The sequence below is a fragment of the Falco peregrinus genome, chromosome 6, assembly GCF_023634155.1.
Source record: "Falco peregrinus isolate bFalPer1 chromosome 6, bFalPer1.pri, whole genome shotgun sequence".
Lineage (NCBI taxonomy): Eukaryota > Metazoa > Chordata > Aves > Falconiformes > Falconidae > Falco > Falco peregrinus.
In genome coordinates this window covers 35489376-35511249 of record NC_073726.1, presented here as the reverse complement: position 1 = coordinate 35511249, position 21874 = coordinate 35489376, and the positions used below count along the sequence as shown (strand labels likewise).

The following is a 21874-nucleotide window of genomic DNA, read 5'->3' as shown; positions in this document are numbered from 1 at the left end:
GCCATAGTGAGAGGACATCTACCATTTTAAACTCATAGCAGCATGAAATGCTTTGATCTGCTATCATATGAATGAATGTGATCTGAATGAGCTCTTGCAGGTAGGACCTTCAGAGGCAATTATTCAGAACTTCTTATTTGTCATGTCTTAGTGATGACACTGAGTTGGTTTTGAAATTCCCGCTCACAAATCTCCAGTATTTAGAAAGGTCTGAGCACTCTTGAACTCTTAAAAAAGGACAGTGTTAAGTCTGGGTGTATTATATTGAGCGAAGTATAGCTCAACAATATTAACAACAAATATTGTTACATTTAACTAGTAGCTGTACAACTGGTAGCTGGGGCGGGGCAGGGGAAGCAGAGGATAACAGGGAAGAAGTTACAGAATGTAACAAACTGCCTGTAAGTGGTGTGTGTCACTAAGCAGTTCCTCCTCAGGAAGGAGCAGACAGCAATCCTACCCGTCTGCTTGGACCGGCACTACTTGGAGAGACAGAAAATGCAGGAAGTAAAAAGGAAAGATAAAAAAAGTCGAGGAGGTAAGAGAAAACGAAGGAAATCTGATAGATGTGAAGGTGCAAATTAAGTCACTGCAGTAAGCAAGTTTACTTCCATTCTTTAAACACTCGAATATTTATTTTGCTTCAGAGCCACCGGTACCCTTATTATATAACTCAGCGATTTTTCTTTCATATTGAAGCGGCAGCAGTATTCCCACAGCACCAAGAGGATACACTCAGTATTTTTCATAATTGAAGAGGTTACAATTGTGAAGCATTGGTCCTCATTCTTGGTCTGATTTCTAGGTGCATTAGAAGTTCAAGTAAGAGTATGATGATGACGTCATTGCATATGGGAAGTCTTTAGAAAGGTTTCACTTAGGCTTGGTGTCTTGATCCTGAGTGGTGAAGTACACGGGTATCAGTGTCTCCAATATTCAGCTATTTTTTATATTTCTGTTCTGTTGTTAGAGCTATAGGTTGTCTTGGGTCTGTGCACGCTGCTGCTGAGGGGTCTATCATGGGAGATGTAAACCACAGTTCCCTGGGACAACAGAATAAAGTAGGTGATATATCCCCTTTGGTTTTTTATGCTCTCTTGGGTATTAAGGACTACCTGACATTCAGAAGATTACTTCTTCCTGATAATAAAGGGCTGAAAAATCTTGAAATACCGTTGGAATTTTACAGAACCTGATTTGGGCACTGGATAAATGTGGCAATAGATTGGTACATTAAAATCAGTTTCAGACATCTCAGATGTGTAAGTAGGATTTATTTCCCCTGTGTTTCTCCCAACAGTGCTCTAGTCCCCACTCAGCATTTTTTAACATTTCATTATCCAGCATTTTAAATTGCAGTAAGTCCCTCTTCTCTGAGCAGGAGTTAACCTGTTTTACAGAAAGTTTATTCACTTAAAGCTTTGTAGGTACAATCTCTGCTCCTGGCTATTGCCATAACTGGATAATAACTTTCAATTTAAATACTGCTGCTGTCAGGGGGTGGGGTACAGCTCTCACAATTATGGGCTGCTTGTAATGCGTCAATCGGAGCAGGTATGTGAATTCACTCTGACTATACAGATCCCTGCAGTTCTCCCAAGCCTGCAGCAACCTTCAGTAAATATTAATACAAGTCCCAAATGTGAAATACGGGAACATGGAAATAAACCCGCCGGGCAAATGGCAGCTTGTACTTGGATACTCCTGAGTCTGTAAAACTTGAGTCCAAGTAAAGAAATTCCACCAGGAAAGCATTTATTCAGTAGCTTTTCCACAACTGTAATCCTCTGGGAGAAAATGGATCAATTTTAGTATCTTGCCATTGCAACCACTAACTAAATCATAGAACAGCCCAGGTTGGAAACGACCCTGACATATCATCAGGTCCAAACCTTTGTGAGAAAGGAGCCTAGAGAAGATTATCTAGCACCTGTCCAGTTGCATCCTGGAAACCTCTCGTGATGTAGACTCTTATCACATCCCTAAATGTCAGTTTTGCTTGAAACACATTAAAGTGGATGCACAGGAAAGCAGAAGACCACCATTATGTGAGTTCAGACCAGGAAGCCTTGCACCTGACTGACTGGTAATATAATGTAATAAAGCAGCAGCAAGTGCTGGTTCCTAACCCAGGTGGTTGACTGACGAAAAGAAGACTAGGTTTAGCTGAAATGTAGAAGAACCAGTCTGTTGAGGGAAGGAGTTTTGGACACGGGAATACCATCAATATGGAAACAACAGCCAGTTTGAGGGGAGCTACCTGGCTGGATTTGCAGAGCTGCCTGTGAAGCCCTGTATAACTTGTTTGCACCTCTCTGGCCTGGTGGCTGCTTCTTTGTGTCTTTGTTCAAACAAGCAGAAAGCAGAATTAAACACTGCAATGGGGTCACCATGCAGATTGGTCTTTGGGGGTTCAAATCCATGCCACTAGCAAGGATGACAGTGGTTTCAAAAAATATGAATGCATTCTGCAATTAGAGGAAACGTCAGTAGAAAGCACTAAGAAAAGTCTTGTGGTACTCATTTGTTGATATCCATTCAGTAACTACTTTTGTAAAGATTTTGCAACTGCAGTCCTAGCTGCAAACTTATGAATGTAGAAGGACATTGTAAAAAAATCATGTTGGCCCTAGGAAATGGCATCATGCACATAATGCAGAAGTAAACACCTGTGCACAAACCTCTTGTTGCAAAGGCCAAGCTCTGCACCTCAGCCTTGTGGTTCTGCAACTGGAGAATACAGTGGTTTTAATTATCTCCTTCAATTAACCCAGTTACAGGCTTCATACAATCTCTTGGGTTCCCAACATGTTTGTTTGGATAAATGCATCGATTAACCTCTGCCCTTACAACCCAGCACAGCTATACATTTGTAAAAGCATTAAAATCCCCATGAAACAGCCCAGATCACCACTTCTTATGAATACTTGGCTGGTGTCAATCATGGGGGCAACAGTAGTGACCGCACTCTTGTTTCTTGCTGAAGGGCTCTTGCAGCAGTGACTTCCACAGAGATCAGCCCAGTACTAGAAAAGCAATGGCTTCTCTCATACCAATTGTTTTGTTACCACTAGTTGTTATCCTGATGTTTCGTTATTCCATCTGTTGACTTCCTAAGTCCTGAAATCATTCCACTGTTGAAAGCTGCTGCAATCAAATGCTCCCCCAAAGCAACAGTATTTTCAGTCTGCCTTAAACTGCTAAATGCCTCTGATTAAGGTCCTCCCAGTATACGTGCATATCTCGTTGCATTAAGTGTCTCGTCCTAATATAACTTAAAATGAAAAAGTGAAAGGAGCTGATTCATGATGCATTGGGGTAAGAAGCATGAGTGTAATTCACCTCTGGAATTCTGGAATCCCTATGTCTTCTGGTAGGTGCCATAAGAAAATAAAGACAAGGGTGTCAGCATCTGACATTGCACTCAGTGGTGTCTGCCCAAAAGGCTCTATAGTTGATTTATCCCGTGCGAAGCTGTGCCAGAAAAAAACCAAAACAACAAAACACCAACCAAACCCTAAAAGTTCCCAAAGCCATTATTACAAGACAAAATAGAAGCATAAGTTAATTTATTTTAGAGTTTGAAGTCAAATTAACAAAAATGTCCTCACACTAGTTGCCTGTAGATTTATAAGTAATACACCACTTAGATTCACATGGGTTTGGTTTAGAGTGGATTAATATATACTTCACTTGAGTTCAGAATTCACCTGAAATAAGGTTGTAATCTAGATGTTAAGCTTAGATGCCTTTCCTTTTCCTATTTTATCTCTAATGAAGCCAGGTTTTTACTATATATTTTGGGCTTTTTTGACAATGAAAAACTTCTAGTCATCTGTCTTCACTTGCTGTTCTATGTGAGAAAGTATTTTTGTTCTTAAGATATAAAAAAATCAAGAGGACAGAGGCAATGATAAACCCATGTGTAGTTTTGAAACCGCCTTGCGTGGTTCTTCCCTGCCAATGTTTTTGTACTGGAATGCAAGCTCTAGCTCGATTACAACATGCTCCGCTTTATAGACTTGTACTCTTAAAGTGTACTTAGGCGAACTGTTCTCCTGCCTCCAGCCCTCCATGCAATCCCAGGAATGCAGGCCCCGTGCACTGCATGGCTTGTGTGAGCTTGTAATCCATTTTTAGAAGGAGAATAAAGTCCTAATTCACAAAATACATAAGGGCTTGATTTAAATATTCTCCAACCCAAAATGTTCTCCAGCCTCATCTAGTGACTTTTGCGACAAATTTCTTGTTGTTAGAGAATGTCAGTATTTTCATAGCCAAGAGATTACATTTCACTCCTGCTGTTTGGCACATTTGAAGTGAAAGAGATGTTGTATGTCATATTTTTGCCCTGAATTATTGGTTATTTTCATTTTAACAGACCAGTGTTGCTACCCTCTGTTTTCTTGAGATTTTTGAGAATACTGCTTCTACTGAAAGAAGTAAACATTGCACGTTATCACTTAACACGCTAAAACCTAAGTTACTGCTGCTGCCAAACCATTTTCTGCCTTAAGAGAAAAGCAAGGGCTTTAGAATTTTGTAAGTAAATAGCCAAACTGAAAAGAAGAAATTATTTAATGCAACATCTTATTTCACATTAAGGAACACAAATGAGCATATCATTTAATGGCAGCCTGAATTCCAGCAGGCACATGTTAATGTTGATATTCAACATTTAAGAATTGTTCTGAAGAATGAAACATGTTAACATTTAGCTGTTGCTGACATTTGTACATACTGTGACAGCAAAACCCTAATTTTCAAAAATTAAAACTGTCAGGAGTGTTCTCTTTGAGAACTAGCCATTTGCTGAAGTTAAAATTCAGCTTTTTTAAACACTTTTTTTTTATAACTTATTTTTTAAGAAAGGAATAGGACATTTTACATTAGTGATTTTCTTCACATCATTACCAGGATAACATTTTTTTCAAAGGTTACTCATACTCTTTGTCCAAACATCAAACATTAAAAATTCAATCCCAAAAGAAGTTTTAAAAATTTAGATGGAGTTAAAGTTATTGAAAATTACTGTTAAATCTGTGATACCGCTTAAATACCCTTAAATAATGTCTTTATGCACTTGCTTACAGCAGCTCTACTTTGGTATTTAAGCTAGAAGGTAAGAGGAAAACGATTGTGATAGTGATGTATAGGTATCAGTCTATGCCCACGTATGTCTTCACGGAATTTGCAAGTCCAAAAATAATGCCTGCACGTATGCAATTTTGGGGTTGTTGTCCCTAGTTCTTTGCAATTGTAATCATTAAAGGATTTTTTAAATTGTTAAATATCCTCTCCTGTTTATTTTCTGCCATTTTCTGAAGAATCCAGTTTCTTTCATTCCAGTTTCCTCTCTCTCTTTCCCTGTTTCCCTGCCCTAGCTCCTGGACTGGAGTCCGCAGCTACTCTCCGATCCTCGTGAATGTGAATTAAGGGGAACTGCAGAACAGTGACTCTTTTCATAGCAGCAGATACATAGTTGGTGTCCACTCTTCTGTGCATGGCACAGACTGATCTGTTCCGTGCAATTATTTTCTCTTTGCTGGAGCAAGTAGCGGTATAAAAATACTTTTTTATGTCCTCTGGGGCCTATGATGCCTCCTTTCCCATCCAGGTTTAGGGAAAAGTGACATGTAAACCAACAAAAGCTGACAGCTAGGGCTGAAAGTTCCAGAAAGCTGAGCTCCACTTCTGCATTAAGGATGCTGAGGAGTGCTAAGGTACCCTTGTCTGACAAGAGTTTAATGTAAAGAGATACCTTTAGATTTGAAGGCAATCCTAAAAAAATCAGCTCGGCATCTTCTGCAGAATCAAAGCATCAGTCCTGTGTGAGACCATATCAGGACACAACAGAGACACAGCTGCACCAGGATTATTTTATTTCCCTACCCAAGAGCACCTAGAATAGGCTGCTTCCTTTTTTTTTTTTTTTTTTTTTTTTTTCCCCAGATGGGAAAGCTGAAAGGCAGAAAAATAAATTACCTTTGCCAAACCATCTGCACTTAAATTGTTCTGTCTTTAGCAAGAAATAGTCTGCTTAGTATTTTTGTATTTTTGTAGACAGTCCTTGTGACAACGAGAGCAGTTTTATCTCTACTATGCTAAAGCCGCATTTGAAGTGTCACAGATTGATCAAAGTTTTCAGCAGGGTTATTTTCCTGCACCTGGTTCCCAGCACAGTGTTTGTACAAGTCTTTGCACAGTCAATAACGCTGTTGTAGTTTGCCAAGGCTAGCAGCATCAGGCAATTCCAGCACAGCCCTACTTCATCGCTGTTTGACCCCGCTAAGTGAAAAGTAGCAAGATACTAGCCAGCAAAACATTTAAGCACACAATACTTTTAAACTCAAGAGTAGTCCCACTGAAGTACTAGTAACCAAGGGGTGGGCTGCTGTTGTTTAAAGTCAAGCAGACGCTGAACACCCTTGCGAGCTGCGGGCAGCATGCTCCTCTGCGTCACCTCCTCTGCATGTGGGCCCTGCTCATGTGAGTAAAGTTCAGTAAGTGCATGCACGGTTGCAGGATTGAGGTAATCCGTTTTATCTTCGATAAACTGTGCTTTACCTTCAAAGATGATGTAACTAATTCAAAATGGTTGCATTATTACTCCCATCGGCTCAGGTCTTCCCAACCCTGATGCCTATTTTCAGGCTCAGAAAAAGCATTTCAGTAGTGTAAGGTTTTATAGACATGAATGTGAGTGGGCTATTTAAAATTGCTGCACTCAAAACCTGGGTGTAGTAAAACTGCTTTAAATTACGTAGTACTAAAGCAATCCAGACTGAAAAGAAACTAAGTCCTCCCAGTGAAGTGGACATTTAGAGAGTGACTATAATTACACAGATAAAAAGCTGAAAGCATGATTGAATATATGTCTAAAAGATAAGCTGTAATTCATATGAGAATTGGTCAGGGAACACATCAAAATTAAATTAGAGAGGAGGTCAGACTACTTGATGGCAACAGTATGTTTTGGCTTTGGGAACTTCGTGACCTGGCCAGTTACATGAGCCTAGAAATATATCTGAACAAGGAGCGACTCTCAAAATGGTGTGTCTAATTTGTGAGTGACAATATTCCCATTGTGAGTATTGGTGAGGTTTATTGATGCATAACAGCCATTTAACCATACATGAATCACGTGGCAGACAAGTGACAAGACTATGCAGTCTTATAAAATATCTCATCAATTAAACGATGAAGGTGATCTATATTTCAGTTTTATATATATATCCCACTGAAAACACGGGCATCCCCAGACACCAGAAAGTGCCTTTCATGTTATGCTACTTTAGCAAGAAATCTGTTGTCTCTGCAGTGTTTCTTCCTGAAGCACTGGGATTTGCTTGGTGGTGGGAGAGCTCCGTGGAACGGCTTACTTATGTTCACCCACTTCCACCATGTGGTATCACACCACCAGGCTGCAGCAAAGTAAATTTAATGATAAGTAGCAATCTAAGACCTACCCTTAACATTGCACAGATCTTGCATGGTTTTTCAATCAGCTTGTTATTTTCCTACAGCTATGCAAATGTACTCTGTCTTGCTCCCTTAGCTCATCCCGTCCTCTGTTTTACATGATAAAAAGCAAAATATTTTTCTTTTACAAAGCACAGAGTTGTCAGCTGGTGCCCGTTGACAGCAGCACAGCTTACTGAAGGAAGCACTTGTTTGCCTTGAATTTGTCATTAGAAGAATTTAAGCCATATTCCATTATTGCTCCAGGTCTGTGTGCTTTGTGTCCTGAGGGAGTTGCCATTTAACTCTGCTTGCAGAGAGGCCTGTTGGCTACCTGAATACACCCATATTTGTGCAGATGAGCACTGTCTTCTCTTACATGGAATAGCCTCCCGTAACCGAGGACCCTCGTGTAATAATTTACACAAAGGGAGGCGGCAGAGGGTGGTAACCTGGCAGACTGGTGTCACCTGGGTCAATTTGGCTGTACTGATGTGAGGACCGAGGTAAGCATGATAGAAACCCAAGAGATTCCGGCTGGTTACTTGATAGCCACGTTCCTCAGTGCTGAATTCATTCTGCTGTTTATAGAGAAGTGTCTGATACTGAAGACATATATGGGTTGTTGCACTGAAAGATCTTGTGGAGCTCAGTGAAAAGAGTAGGGGTGGGCACTATCCTGTAGATGACTTGCGTGCTGTGTTACTACAGTCTGTCTCACTCATAAGTGTTCTGGTGGGTTAAATTTTACAGCGTTATCTTCTCTGCACTGGAGGTGCTGTAGCTTCCTCTCACCATGCTTCAGTGGTGTCTGCTTGTTTTATCTGTCGGTGAAGTTCCCATACTTTGTACAGAAGCATAGGTCAAAGAAGAAAGCCGGGGAATGCTTAATGGAACATGTTACCTAATGAGTTGTCCTCTTTTCAGTGTTAACTTTTACAGACCAGTTAACTTCATTTTGACAAAATAAAGACCATTTCCTAAAAAGCTCAATGAAGCCATTTTTTCCCTTTGTAGCTAAGCCAAAATCACAAACCATCCAGTTGTGTGAACCCTATTTTACCGCTCCCATTCCTGATCTGCTTGGACCCATGACCTCCACCAGCAGCACCTCCTCTGCAGTGCTGCTCTCCAAAGCTCTCACACTGTAGGTACAGGCATTGCTGCCTTGAAGACAGGAAGGTCTGTTCTACCTTTGGTCAGTGAAAACTGTCACACAATGCATGGAAAAGTGTGGAGAGTAAGTGACATCACAGCATACTTGTAGCATCAGAGAGACCATGTCATTGTGTTGAAGAACATCACCAATTGTTTTATGTCTCCCCATGGAACGAGTCAGTTCAGATACACAGGTAATTTCAGCCTTCACCTTTTAAACAAGCGGTTTATACTGATAGAGGATCTCCTTCACATCTTCCTTAATGATGTTGACAGACTGTGGGGAAAAACAAAAGTCGAAAAATCCTTCATATTTCCTTGGAGAATTCACAATCACAGCTCAATGGGAAGAGAAATGGAAAACTCATCATCACATGTAACTTCAGATCTTTTTCTAGAATGCCTCCATTGAAATAGGATTATTCTCCAACTCCTCTCATCTCTTCCTTTAACAGCAGCAAGAGCTGTCCTGTACAAAAGTGAAGCAGGAAGCCACCAAACTGGACCCTGAGGCTTCAAGGCACTAACTTGTTGCCTGCGATTCCCATCTCCCAGCCATGCAAAAGTACACTGTTCCCCTTCTCTGTGTTCATGGTTCTTGCATTGTTTCTTTGTCAAACACATGTAGAGACACCAGCTTTTCTAGGAACCATCAAATACACCATCGAATCAGAGCAGAAGTCTCAGCATCCCTCCTGGAAACTGGCCAGCACTAGATGCCTTGAAAGAAGAATCAACCTGAAGTAAAAGAATTGGCCTGGACATTCAGGAGCTGACCTGCACGTAGTGGACGTTTCTTAACTCACCTTAGTTAGAGACTGAATTTCCTGAGGCTTCAGAGTTCATATCATTACTTCAATCACTGCTGTTCACCTAGGGAGCTCAGGAGTCAAGAAGTAAGGCTTGACAGAGCTGGGAGCTCAGAAGTGCCTCCTATTATCAGCATTTTAAGACTCCTATCATACTTTCACCACCTGAAAGGTAAAGATGACCGAACCTAGCCTTGTGCCTGTCGCTCTTGGAGATTCACAGCATTCCCCTTGCAGTCGTCCTCATGTGGTAAGGACAAGGCAGATGAGAAAGTGCCACCACTTAAATTAATGTTTACTGTTACATGAGACAAGAAGGTGCAGAACAGCCGACATAAAACCAAGCTCAGACATTGTTGGTTGTTAAAGGCTCTTTTCACCTTTTGTTTGAAATGGCATGCATATTTTATGTGAATGAACAAGTTGAAACCAGCTTGATTACAAAACATCAAGAATAAAATAAAGTTTTATTAGTATTACTCACACTAGCCATGATTTCTGTGCCTTGCCAGGTGAGGCAAGCAGCTAGTTCTGTTCAGTCAGCAAAGGCTACTCTGTGAGAAAATTCAGGATTACAATCTGATCCTGATATGAACTTTCATTCTGAAGAGCAGCATATAGTTCAAAGAGAATAACACATGACCATGTCCCTCTGGCTTGCAGCAAACCCTCCTTCCCTGTCTGCAATACTTCTTGAGCTGAGCAAACAGGACTGCCACTGAGCATGGTGGGTTGGGGAGCAGAAAAGCTGGCTCACTCACCTTGCCGCCTCCTCCTCCTGCCTGAGCAGGGGCTTCTTTCATCGTGGGGAACAGACACTGGCAGTAAAGAAAAAGTCCTTTTGGTCAATTCACAACTAATAATTGGAGTTATAAACACACACACAGCTTATTTCCCTTCTTCATGTTTCTGTTTGTAGTAAGTACTGTTTATTAAACCTTACCAAGCTCCCACCCCTGCATTCACGGAAAGAATGTATTAACCAAGAATGCAATGGTATTTTGAATCAAAGCTTTTGTAAAGAGGACTTGGATAGTTGGATTTCCGGAGAGTTTGTGTTGGTTTTTTTTCACTGGATCATGGATGTTCTGGTGGCAAAACCTGTTGTGCTAGAAATCTTCTAATAAATTTGTATTGGTATGTTAACGAACACAACGATATGTCTTGTGGCCATCAGTGTTTCCACAAGGGAAAAACAAATCTACCAAAATACTCCAGAGAATCCCTAACCATGGATCCACTAATTTAAAAAAATTGAGGTCCTAGGAGAACTGCTGTTTATGGTGTTACTAGTCGCTTTTTCTGAAGTACATTCAACTAACATCACACATAAACTGTTTTACATTAGATTCAGGTAGATTCAGGTAGAGCTTCAGATGAAGGAAATGAGAGGATCATGTTTTTCAGATAAAATGCAAGCTCCTTCTTTCCCCTCATCTGCTGGAAAAGTAGCGCAGTCTGCCTGGCCCAGCAAGCTTTGGGAGCATTATCAGGGCTTACTGAAACACTCGCCAAGTTGGGGGGATTGTAATTCTTCTTTCAGAATTTATTCCAAGTAAGCCAATTATAAGCAGTCTCCAATTCTCACTTTATAAAAAAAGATCTTAGAGGTAAAACCCCCTTGCTAAGCGCAGGGTGTTGGTTGTGGCTACACCGTCTCCGTGCCAGCCCTGTCCACAGCCCTACAGCAGTCACTGGGTCAGCATGTTTCCTGGCACCTCACAGGTCACCCAATAACCTCAAATTAAGATGAGTCCTCCCTTTTCAACCCAAGATTTTCAGTGCCACAATTCCTCACGGGGTATTTGCATATAACCTCAATATATTTGTCTGTCTTTTTAAACTTGTGTCCATTGCAGACTTGAAGAATTGTACTCACACAGAAGTCTAATGTTCAGAAAAATAACTGGGGGGGGGGGGGGGGTTAAAAGTACAAGATTAAACAATATAACAAGGAAGCTTTCAACTGTTTAGTGATGCTAATGATTAAATGTTTAATGATGGCTAACTGCCACCTCAAGAAGCAGGCAGCCTCCTCTGCCGTACAGTGCAACAGCAACTTGGTGTAGTGCTCTCACTCACAGCAGGTGGAGGATTTGGGCCAGAAACTCATCACTGCTGTCACTTGTAACAAAGTGGTTCTCAAAAACATATTCCTAATCTAATCGAGCAACCTGGAACCCAACAGGACCGCTCATGTTAAGCATCTTCTCACTTAGCACAGGAGGTTTCTTGGTTCTTGCAGAACTGAAGTGACTGGTGTAACCCTGCCAGCCCTTCATACTGCCCTGGAGCATCAGCCACCTCAGGCCTGGGGGCCAGAGTCATACTTAAGCATTTTTCTAGACAGAAAATGAGACCAATACTTCTATCACTACAGCTTTCCACTTCTAGCAACAAGAGGTTTTGCATTTTGAAAGAAAATACTTCATTGGTCAAAGCAGCAAGATGATGATTGTTTTTATGGGATGGGCTCTTCTGACAGTAATATGCAATTGCCCTTAATAAACTATACTCTTTTTCCCGTTGTGTCCACATGACTCTGTTGAAACTGCGTTACTTAGTATAATTAAAAGAAGAGCTGGTTGTAAATTAGAAATTTCTAAGGGAAGATATGACAAGGGGAAGGAATAGACTGGCTGATTCTATTTTATTTCTTCAGTCAGTAGAAATGAAAGCACTTGCTTTAAGAGTTACCATGATAATCCTGGTGTCCAGTCACTTGCCCTTTGTACAATATTTTGAATGCAGGACTGAACAGGAGAGATAACTGAGTATGTAATTGTTGTTGCTTATTTGTTTACTTGCTCATTGCCAGTATCTATACTGCAAAGCACTTAAACACTTTACAAAGGAAAAAAAAAAAACCCTATAAAATTTATGTGTCTTAACAATGCAGAACTAAGTTTTATATCAGTGGTAGGAATTGAATGATACTATTAAAAATGGCTTATTGGTTTTTGTCCTTGTTTTGAAGGCTGATTTAGGATAAACTGCTTCAATTTAAACCATACAATGTAGTCCTAGGATTGCTCCACTCATTCCCAGGAAGTATATGTTTAGAATGCAAAACTAATATCCTAGGAAGTATATGTTTAGAATGCAAGTTTTCCTCCACATTTTAAAAGTCTTAGATGAATACATTACACTTCTGTGAGACCTGGTTCTCATTTGGGCCATTAATAATTCTGAATGGCTTTTTTTCAGCAATAAACATGATAAATACAATATTGAAAAAAAAAATTAAATTGTTTGAATATTATTATTAAGTTTCAGAGCTGACAGAGATGGTCAGTCTCCTGTGAACTGGGCCTGGTGACTGCCTGAAATACAATCTGTGTCTGGCCAAAGCCATGCCATCAGGCTCCCCATCAACCCTCACGCAAAGCTGCCAGAAGATGAGGAATCATTTGCTTCACTTGGTAGTTTATCCTGGTTTTAAAAATTGTGTTTCATTTTCAATCTGAACATGCCTGGCTTTGGATTCCTGCTATTAGTTCTTTCCTTGTGCCTGTCCCTGCCAAAGCATTGATGAGCTGACCAAAGCGAGCCCTTTCTTGCTCTTTGCCCTATTTTTAAACTGTGTGCCAAATCCCAATATCAGTTTTATCATGGCTATACAATGAAATAAAATAATCCCTTTGTTAATTTCTTATTTCGTATATAGGAATTTACCTCAGCCCTTGTGCTGCAGCCATATACTGAGATATTTGTTAGGTTTTGACTCTTGTATCCCTTACATTGCCTAAATGTTATCACTTTTAAATCCTTTACAATGTTCCAACTTTTCAGGACATAGCTTTTCACACAGTTCTTTCTGGCTGCCTTATTCTTATCAGTGTTTATCACACTGAGAGTGGAACATCAGGTTTGATTAGCACTGATTTCACATTTACTTTCCAGGCCATTTAGGAAACACAAGAAGCCCCAAAGGAAACATCGGTTTTCAAAGGTGATTGTCTCACCAACAGCTACTTTATACAGCTCATCCAGTTCTTCATCATTTTTTCTGATCATTGACATGTGATGCTAAGTCAAGCACCTTAAAAAATTAGTACAGCTATGACGTTACCTTCTAAGAGCCAAGCCTGTAATGTCATCTCAGTTTTCTCTGATGAGACCTGTTTTTCCATTAGACTTTGTTGACTGGCATACATAACATTCACATTCTTCATTTAATTGTTAGCTGTTCTTTTGTGTCATTACTTTTCTCTGTGTCATCATCTGCTCCTCCCCACAGCTGAAGGTATGAGTGCCACGGTGAGGATGGGTGTATCAAGGCTTGTGCGCGTGGAGGCTGTAATAGCCTATGTGCAACAGGCAATTATCATTAACGAAGAGTTGGTCTGTGAACAGGCTGGTTGATGATGATTTGGATGAAGATACATAGTTGATTAAGTAAGCTTACCATCATCCAAAGCAGACTAGTTTTGCTCAGAGAAGCTCATTCCTTTCCTCACCCACATGATTATCACTGCTTAACTGCAGCTCAGCAGCACTGGAACAGATAGGCTTTAGGATGTCCATGAGGAACTCTGTTAGCACCCACGCTTGCCTTCCACGTTCCCATTCCACTATAGGACCTCTTGGAAAATTTATTGGCTGATCAGCCAGTAAGTACAGAACCTTTCCTTCATCATTGCTGCTGTAGCTGACTGGCAGTCAGCACCCTGCAAGATCTCACTGGGGATCACTCTCACCCGGAGCAGAGTCTGCAGGAACCTATGGTCCCACTGACTTCCCCATCTTCTGCTCCACCGCACTGCAGCAAGTTACTCTGGTGGAAAGTTTCATCCTTTATACACCCTAGGAAGTAAACACAGACTTGCTGGGTCTGTACCTCAATCTGTCTTTTGTGTTTGAAAACATTGGCATGATCGTTTAAACAATGTTTGCCAAGGACTGATACTAGTCTGGGTAGTTTGTGTTTGCATGGGGCCCCGTTTTTACTTTTTTAGGTTTGGTGTAAGATTACCAGTTCTGCCTTCCTCTGGAATTTCCCTGGTCTGCCAGTATGTGTCTAAAATGAGCACTTCTGCTTTTTTAATGTTTTCATTCTTAACATTGTTATAGCATGTGTCTAGTAAACAGACTTTTGGGGGAGGGAGGTATTGGCCTTTGTAACTGCAACACTTAATAGTCTATAAACTTCATAAGCAGTGGGTTTACCCTCTACTGTTTGGCTGCCCTGATCATATCATGCCTGTCATTATCTTAAATGACTGCTAATTGCTTTCTACTTCCCTTGTCTTCCCTCTCTTTTTTTAAACTTAATTTCCGCTCCTACTCATCAAGGTAGGGCATTTAGCACAAGTTACTTCTTTATCTTTCTTTTCTAAATAATGAAGTTGTGATTTTTCTAGCCTTACAAGCTCTTATTGGAGGTATCCAAATAATGATTGCCACTTTTCCTTGTAAGAAAAAAGTTTTCTTCCTTTGTGAAATCGGCTCATTCACTAGTACTATGACCAGAGGGCTGGAGCACCTCTCCTATTAGGACAGGCTGAGAAAGTTGGGGTCACTCAGCCTGGAGAAGAGAAGGCTCTGGGGACACCTTATTGCTGCTTTCCAATACTTAAAGAAGGTTTATATGAAAGATGGGGACAGACTTTTCAGCAGAACCTGTTGTGATAGGACAAGGGGTAACGGGTTTAAACTAAAAGAAGGTAGATTCAGGTTAGATAGAAGGAAGACATTTTTTATGATGAGGGCGTTAAAACACTGGAACAGGTTGCCCAGAGGGGTGGGTAAATGCCCCATCCCTGGAAACATTCAAGGTCAGGGGCTCTGAGCAACACAATCTAGTTGCAGATGTCCCTGCTCATTGCCAGGGGGTTGGACTGAATAGTGAATGCTGTACCACTTATCTGAAGGATGACGCACCTATGTTTAGTTAAAAGTCGGGAAATGTCCAAGGACCCTTATTGTCAACATGACGGATGTACAGACTGTTAAGTCCTTGGGTTGGTTATCTTTAGAAGGGACATTTGGTCTTAGATTCCTGTTGTACATGCAACGTGGTGAAGAGGAAGACTTTAAACATGGCTGCTAAGGAATAGAGTCTGCGCAGAGACAACTCCTCAAGGACATTGCGCAGGCACAAGGTATGTAAATGAATTCTCAGAATTGTAATGAATATGTAAACGATTTCCTGGAAAACTAATGAATAGGTATGAGTAGCTTGTATAAAGGAGGGACTGAAAAGTCCCCTCAGTGTGCATGACTTTGGTGGAGCGATCCCCCAGGCACCCAGCGCTGCCTGATAAAGATAATCTCCGCTCACTCGAATATTGGTGACTGATTCCTCAAATCAGGACTAGGTGACCTTTAAAGGCCGCTTCCAACCCAATCTATGGTATGATGCTATGATTCTAGTAACGGGAAATGTGTTTTTTCTGCCCATATTTATGACCCTGATGCCTAGGAAACCATCTCCAATGCCATGATTCATTCAAGCATTAAGTTCACACCCGAACTGCCTCATGCTGTGAGCACTACCATTTGTTTTAAGAAATGTAAGATGAGGCATCCCTGAAATTCAGCTGATAGTTCATAGCCAGCCTCCAGGTCCTCCAATAGAGACTTTCTCAATGGACCGTCACACCATTTCCTCTCCTTCTCAACTGTACAGAAAATACAGACAAGTTTCTATGGAAGAATTGAAACTAATTTTCTGGTTTGTTTGCTAGTCTTTCATTGATACCCAGCAAAGTCCCTTTCTTGAGTTTTACCAGTTAAAATGATGCATTCAAGGTTCTCTGCGTCCAAGTTGTTAATAATTTTTATACAGGTTACAGTATCTTCAAAACAAGTTATAGGGCCCCATGTGTACTTTTACACTATATTTATGATTATTAAATAGAATCTAGCATATTATTTTTATATTTCAGCCTTTCAAATTGTCTATGCAGGCTTCAGAAATGCTATTTATAGTACATTTCTTCTCATTAGTGATTTTTTTTTATTCCTCTTGCTCACTTCTTGCTGTTAATATAAATACAAAACAATATAGATGCCCTTGTAATGCATTTATTCTCAGTACCCTCTTCTGATTTCACCTTGGTTGCCAACTAGGAGGACTAATCCTCGTAAATGAAACCTTCAGACCACCTGCTGGAATACTGACAAACGCTCCACAAAACCCTCACCTCGCATTTGCAGCACCTGAGGGCCCAACAATTCATATTGTGTTTCTTCTGGGGGCTTTTCCCAGAAGAAAGGGATTGTCACCGAGGTGCTCTATGCTGGCCCTGAGACCCAGTAGCCAAACTTCCCGGAGCAGGGTCGCTCTCAGGGCCCCCACATAGGGCTGAAGAGTGGGATCATGGATTAACACTGAAAGGAGTTACAACAGCCTCTGTCTGTCCTTCATTACTTTGAGATTCTGTGTAGTTTCCCCAGAATACCAATTTGTTCTAATGCGTCAATGAAATCTCCCTATCTTCCATCCCTGTTATATGCTGCATTCTGCCCCAAAATAAGTAGTGCAATGCATTCTGTCTTCATGGTCTTTGCTGCCAGTCCTAATTAACTAAAATTCACGTTGAAGGCCTGTGGAAAGTGAAATGGTGTGTAAGAACAGTTAGTTAGTCAAACTTGGGAATACCTGGACTGAAGCTATGCCATTCTGAGAAAAGACATCCTTGTGGATGACACATGCCTCATTTAAGTATTTTACATCTTAAGTGTTTTATTTTCTATAACACATATGGCACATCCACACATCATTTTGAGTAACATTGTCAGAGAACACAAGAATTATGATTACTATAATTATTATTATTATAGCTTAATTATTAATACAGCAAGAACTGCAGTGACTTAGATGGGTGGCTTTAAAAACATACACTAATCTGTCAAGTGTATCAAGATAATGGGCAAATTTTCCAAAACTGAGGCACCTGGGGAAAAATTTTAGGCATGAAAATGAGAGCAAGAACTTAAATAGCAGGGAGAAAACAAGGAAAACTTGAACTTCCTCCTCATTCTTATCCCAGATCATTATTCTCTCTCCTTTTCTTCTTTTACCAGGGAATGGCAGAATAGCAATAAATTAATAAAGCATTTACCCAACTTCTTGAGTCCTTCCTTTATTCTTTTTTTTTTTTTTTTTTTTTTTTTACATTTCCAGCATATCTCTCTGAGCTTGCTATAGGCATGCTGATCAGTCCACCTTGCCTTCAAGTTTCCCTCTTGCTTTCATCCCAGTTTTCCTTTACTTTCCTTTAACTTTTAGGGATGTTCATTCCAGGGAGAGCTGGAGAAAAAGAAACACCGAACAGAATATTTAGAGCCAGAACAGAGCCTCTGCTTCTGCAAGTGAAAGTGCCAAGAGTAGGGGTTGAATGAATGGTGGAGCAGCATGCTGCTTGCTGTTCTCAGCATGCGTCCAGGATGCTGCCTGTCAGCGAGGGAATCTGTCAGAATCACATGGGGATGGTATTCGGCATTGCAATATGTATGAAAAAGATAATGCAAAGTTGCAAAGGATTCAGAAGTGCTTACCCTGAGGGGGAATGACATTTACAGACAATTCCTTTTAAACAAGGAGAACTTAACTTGTAAAAAATAAAAATATTTTTCTTTACAAGAAAAAAATAACAGTTGTCCCTTGCTGGCATTGTTTCTCAGCTAAAAATCATAGTCTATGTTTTACTTATTTCTACAAATTAGAAACAAATGTCACGCTGCACAGAACCTCCCAGGACATTGCTGAACCTGTCAAGTACATACCCATGGGTACATGGAGGCTCTCAGCAGTGAGTGAGCAGGTAAAACAAGTTCAGAAAAGTCCCTCTGGGTCAAGGTTCTTTCTGAATTATTTGTTCTTCTCTCTTCAGGTTCACATGCTTTGCTCTTCATCATTATTCTTCATCTTCAGAACCTGAACAGTCACCTTTCCTTTTGGAGCAGACCGTGCCTTTTTATTACACTGACATTTCTAAATGTTTTTACTGAATTATCATGATTTAAGCAACCCAAGGTACTAATCTTACCCTAGATAAATATACCTACTGTATTTTTGATGGATAGGTTGATGTTACCTGTGATTGCCATTTAGTAGAACAGTGTTCACTGTCTCTCCATCTAGACTGGATGTTTGCACCAGTTGCATTAGAAGCACATGTACATTTCATTTGGAGAACCTCTCTTTCCTGACTGAGACAGTATTAGTAACTTCATTTTAAGTGTTGGGTTTTCTGTTGTTGTTGTTTTCCTCTGTTCTGATTTCCTGGTTTTATGGACATCTATACAGTTTCAAGGAGTCATTTGATCTTACACAACTGTACACTATTTAGATGAGATTTTGTACTCTTTTTCTTTTCCAAGTGATTCTGATAAAATCAGAGTATTTTACCATAAGTATTACAAATGGTCAGAAATACTACCCAAGGGAAAACAAATGCAAATGTAAGGCTAACATTATCTGCAAAACAACTGCCACCTTTGTAATTTACAGGAAACTCATAATTATCCCAGAAATCAGTTGCATGTTGTTAATGGCATGGGAGGTGTTCATGCTGTTGTAGGTTTCACCAACTACGGTATCTCCTCTGTACAGCTACTACATGCACTTAAGTTTACACTGGAATTGAGACAGCTAACATTTTTATAAGGACATTCAATAATGAAGCTCAAAGAAGCGTATGATTTTCACTTTCAGAGATGACACTACCTGTGAAGTAAAAGGCTTAAAGTCTTACCAAGGATGATAAAAGGCAATAGCAATGGATACAATGGTGCAATTTATTTTGGTATAATAACATACATGGTATTGTTGTTTATTTGTGAAATAGAAAATATGTATCAAAAGGCATTTTTCATGCAGATGCAATTAGCAGCATAGTTACAACAGAAAGTCTGTGAAAGTATTTTTAGGAAGCTATTAAAAAGGGGAAGCACACCAAATTACATGAAAAAGAGGCATTCTCTTCTGAAATATGCTGAAATAAAATCCCATTTAACACTATTAAAACAAAATAACTCAGTAACTATCACAGATAGTTAAACCTGCAGAATTTAATAAGATTATGGTGAAATTTGACAGATTTTAGTAAGATTACAGTGAAATGTGACAGCTCAGGTAGTTCTGACAAAGTTTCCTGTTCTCAGCCAGATCAGTCTTTTAATTTCATATAGTACTGATGGCTGAAGTTTCAGGAGGTACAGGACTTCTTATACAACAAAATCAGTAATTACAGGTTCCAGATAAGAGAAAGGAAAACAAAAATGATGGAATACGGTAGTTACTCACAACAACCTACTGTCACTGGGAAGATACATCTTCTGACCCTGAACCACAGCAGACAATTCTTGGAGAAATGGTCTGCTAGAATTAAGCTTCAGTTTGTGTCTTACACTTTGCTGTGCTCTGTTAGAAAAACAATGCTCACAGTTACGCTGTCAGGTGCATTCAGCACATGGACTTCACACAGGATGCCTCTCTCGTAACCCTTTTCAAACCTTCAGCTCTCTTTCTTACTGGAACACAGCCTGTATTTCCACCACACTGTTCAGTACAATAATACACTTGAGTTAAGATTGATGAAAAATCACCCACGCAGAAAGTACTCTTTTAACTAGTAAGATGTATTTCCCTACCCGTGGCAGGGGGGTTGGAACTGGGTGATCTTTAAGGTCCCTTCTAACACAAACCATTCAGTGATTCTGATTGTATGTAACTGATATTTGGACCTTTTCTGTTCAAAAAAGAACAGAAAAGCACAAATCAGGTGTATTCTTCAGTATAATCCTGTGTATTTATAAAGAACGTAGATAGAACCTGCTTTTGTTGAAAAAAGTAAAAAGCTACAAGAACAGGAAGGTTTTTTGCTAATAGTTTTCAAGACAGCCTTCCTTCCACATAGTTACCAGGAAGGCTTCAACCTGCTGGGCCCTGCAATCAGCTTGCACTCATAAGCATTGGCTTCCACTGTCTCTGGCAACCTTAATCTGAACCTGGTGTTAACCACCTTCTTCTATTCAGCCTGAAAGAAGAATAACTAACATGCCAGCCCGTCTTACCCACCTGTACACAGAAGGCATGACTGACAGAAGCCAGCATTGCTTTCCAGCAAGACAGGATTTTTATAGCAACTTGCTGAAACCACTTACGTGCTAATAAAACTGGGAATTTATTTAAAGAAAAGATACTCCTGAAGATTGCGTCTGCATTGATTTTTTACCTTGTCCCATTTCCTTTATTTACATTTGGATCAAGTAAAAAGATTTACTTTATTTACATCTGCAGAAAATAAAACCAATCCATTTTGTATGTGAATGTAATGCTGTTCTGTAGTGAGGCTTCTTGCTTCAGGAAATCTGATCTTTGCTCTCCTGGATGCACTCTTTGTTCTTTCCTCTATTCTTTCTCACACAACAGAGCATTGATACTATCTGTCAGAGAAAAAGGAAATTGCACCACAATGGATTTTCTCACCGCTAAACGATCACTCGAGAGAAGTTATGCAGCAGTAGTTTGGATTGGTTTGTGAGGATTGCTTTCAATTAAGCAATGATATCCAGTTTTGCAAGGCAGTTTCCTAGTTCTTGAGCGTATGAAACACTACCAGACCCCTGCAATGAAGGAATTTGATAGAACGCTTTTGTTGTGCCTTTTTAATCACCTGCTCCCACATCCGTTTTGAAGCACTTTATTATACGCTGGTTTTCTTGCAAACATTTAGAGACCATGTAACTTAGTTCACATGAATAGGGCTGCTGAAGTTGGCACAAAACCCGTGCTTTGGTGTTTATAATCTGTTTGTTAGAGGCTTTGGCCTCCCGCCCACAAAGAGACACTTGGTCGATACATTTGCTGCATCAGAAAGCCTTAACGTGCCGTTTAAAAGCAAATTCATGTGCATGTATAAATCTTGCATGGGTTTCTATCTCTACCTACGGTTCATTTCAGGGTACGGTAAAGCTGTTTGCTGCGCTCGGGCCCGGCGCCTCGCCCCCCGACCCCCCGACCCCGGTGGGGCACGCTGGTATTTTTAGCAGTTGCGCGGGGCCAGGCCTGAGGCGGAGGCCCCCCCCAGCAGCTGCCTTCGCCCCAGCCGCCGCGCCGGCTGCCCTTTACGGCCACAGGAACGACCCAGCCGCTGCGGGGAGGCGGCTCACCCACCCCGCCCCCGAGTGAGGAGGCCGCCGCCCGTAGGGCCGTCCGCAGGCACATCGTTAGGCACATCCACTTACTCGCACCGCCGCTCCCGCCCCCGCGCAGGCACTGGGGGAGGCAGGCGCCAGCTGAGCCCAGCCCTCCCGGCGTAGCCCACCGCCACGCCAGGCGCGTCGGGGCGGTCCGGGGACGAAGGCCCAGGGGCCGGTTCCCCGCACGGGCCACCGCCCGACCCCACTGTGGCGCAGGCCCCGCCGCGGAGGGGAGGGGGGCGGCGAGCGGGGGGTGGGGCCTGCAGCGGCGGGCCGCCGCTGCAGGCCCCACC

The 21874-nt window shown here is 41.1% G+C and overlaps 1 long non-coding RNA gene across 1 annotated transcript; it reads right to left on the bottom strand.

Annotated features, from left to right (window-relative positions):
• Nucleotides 1-6489: 6489 nt before the first annotated feature.
• Nucleotides 6490-21774, bottom strand: LOC129784659 (uncharacterized). Its single transcript, XR_008747662.1, has 3 exons — nt 19684-21774; nt 10190-10246; nt 6490-8896 (listed from the first exon to the last, which is right to left on the bottom strand). It is a non-coding gene; the product is annotated as an uncharacterized LOC129784659 (long non-coding RNA).
• Nucleotides 21775-21874: the final 100 nt, after the last annotated feature.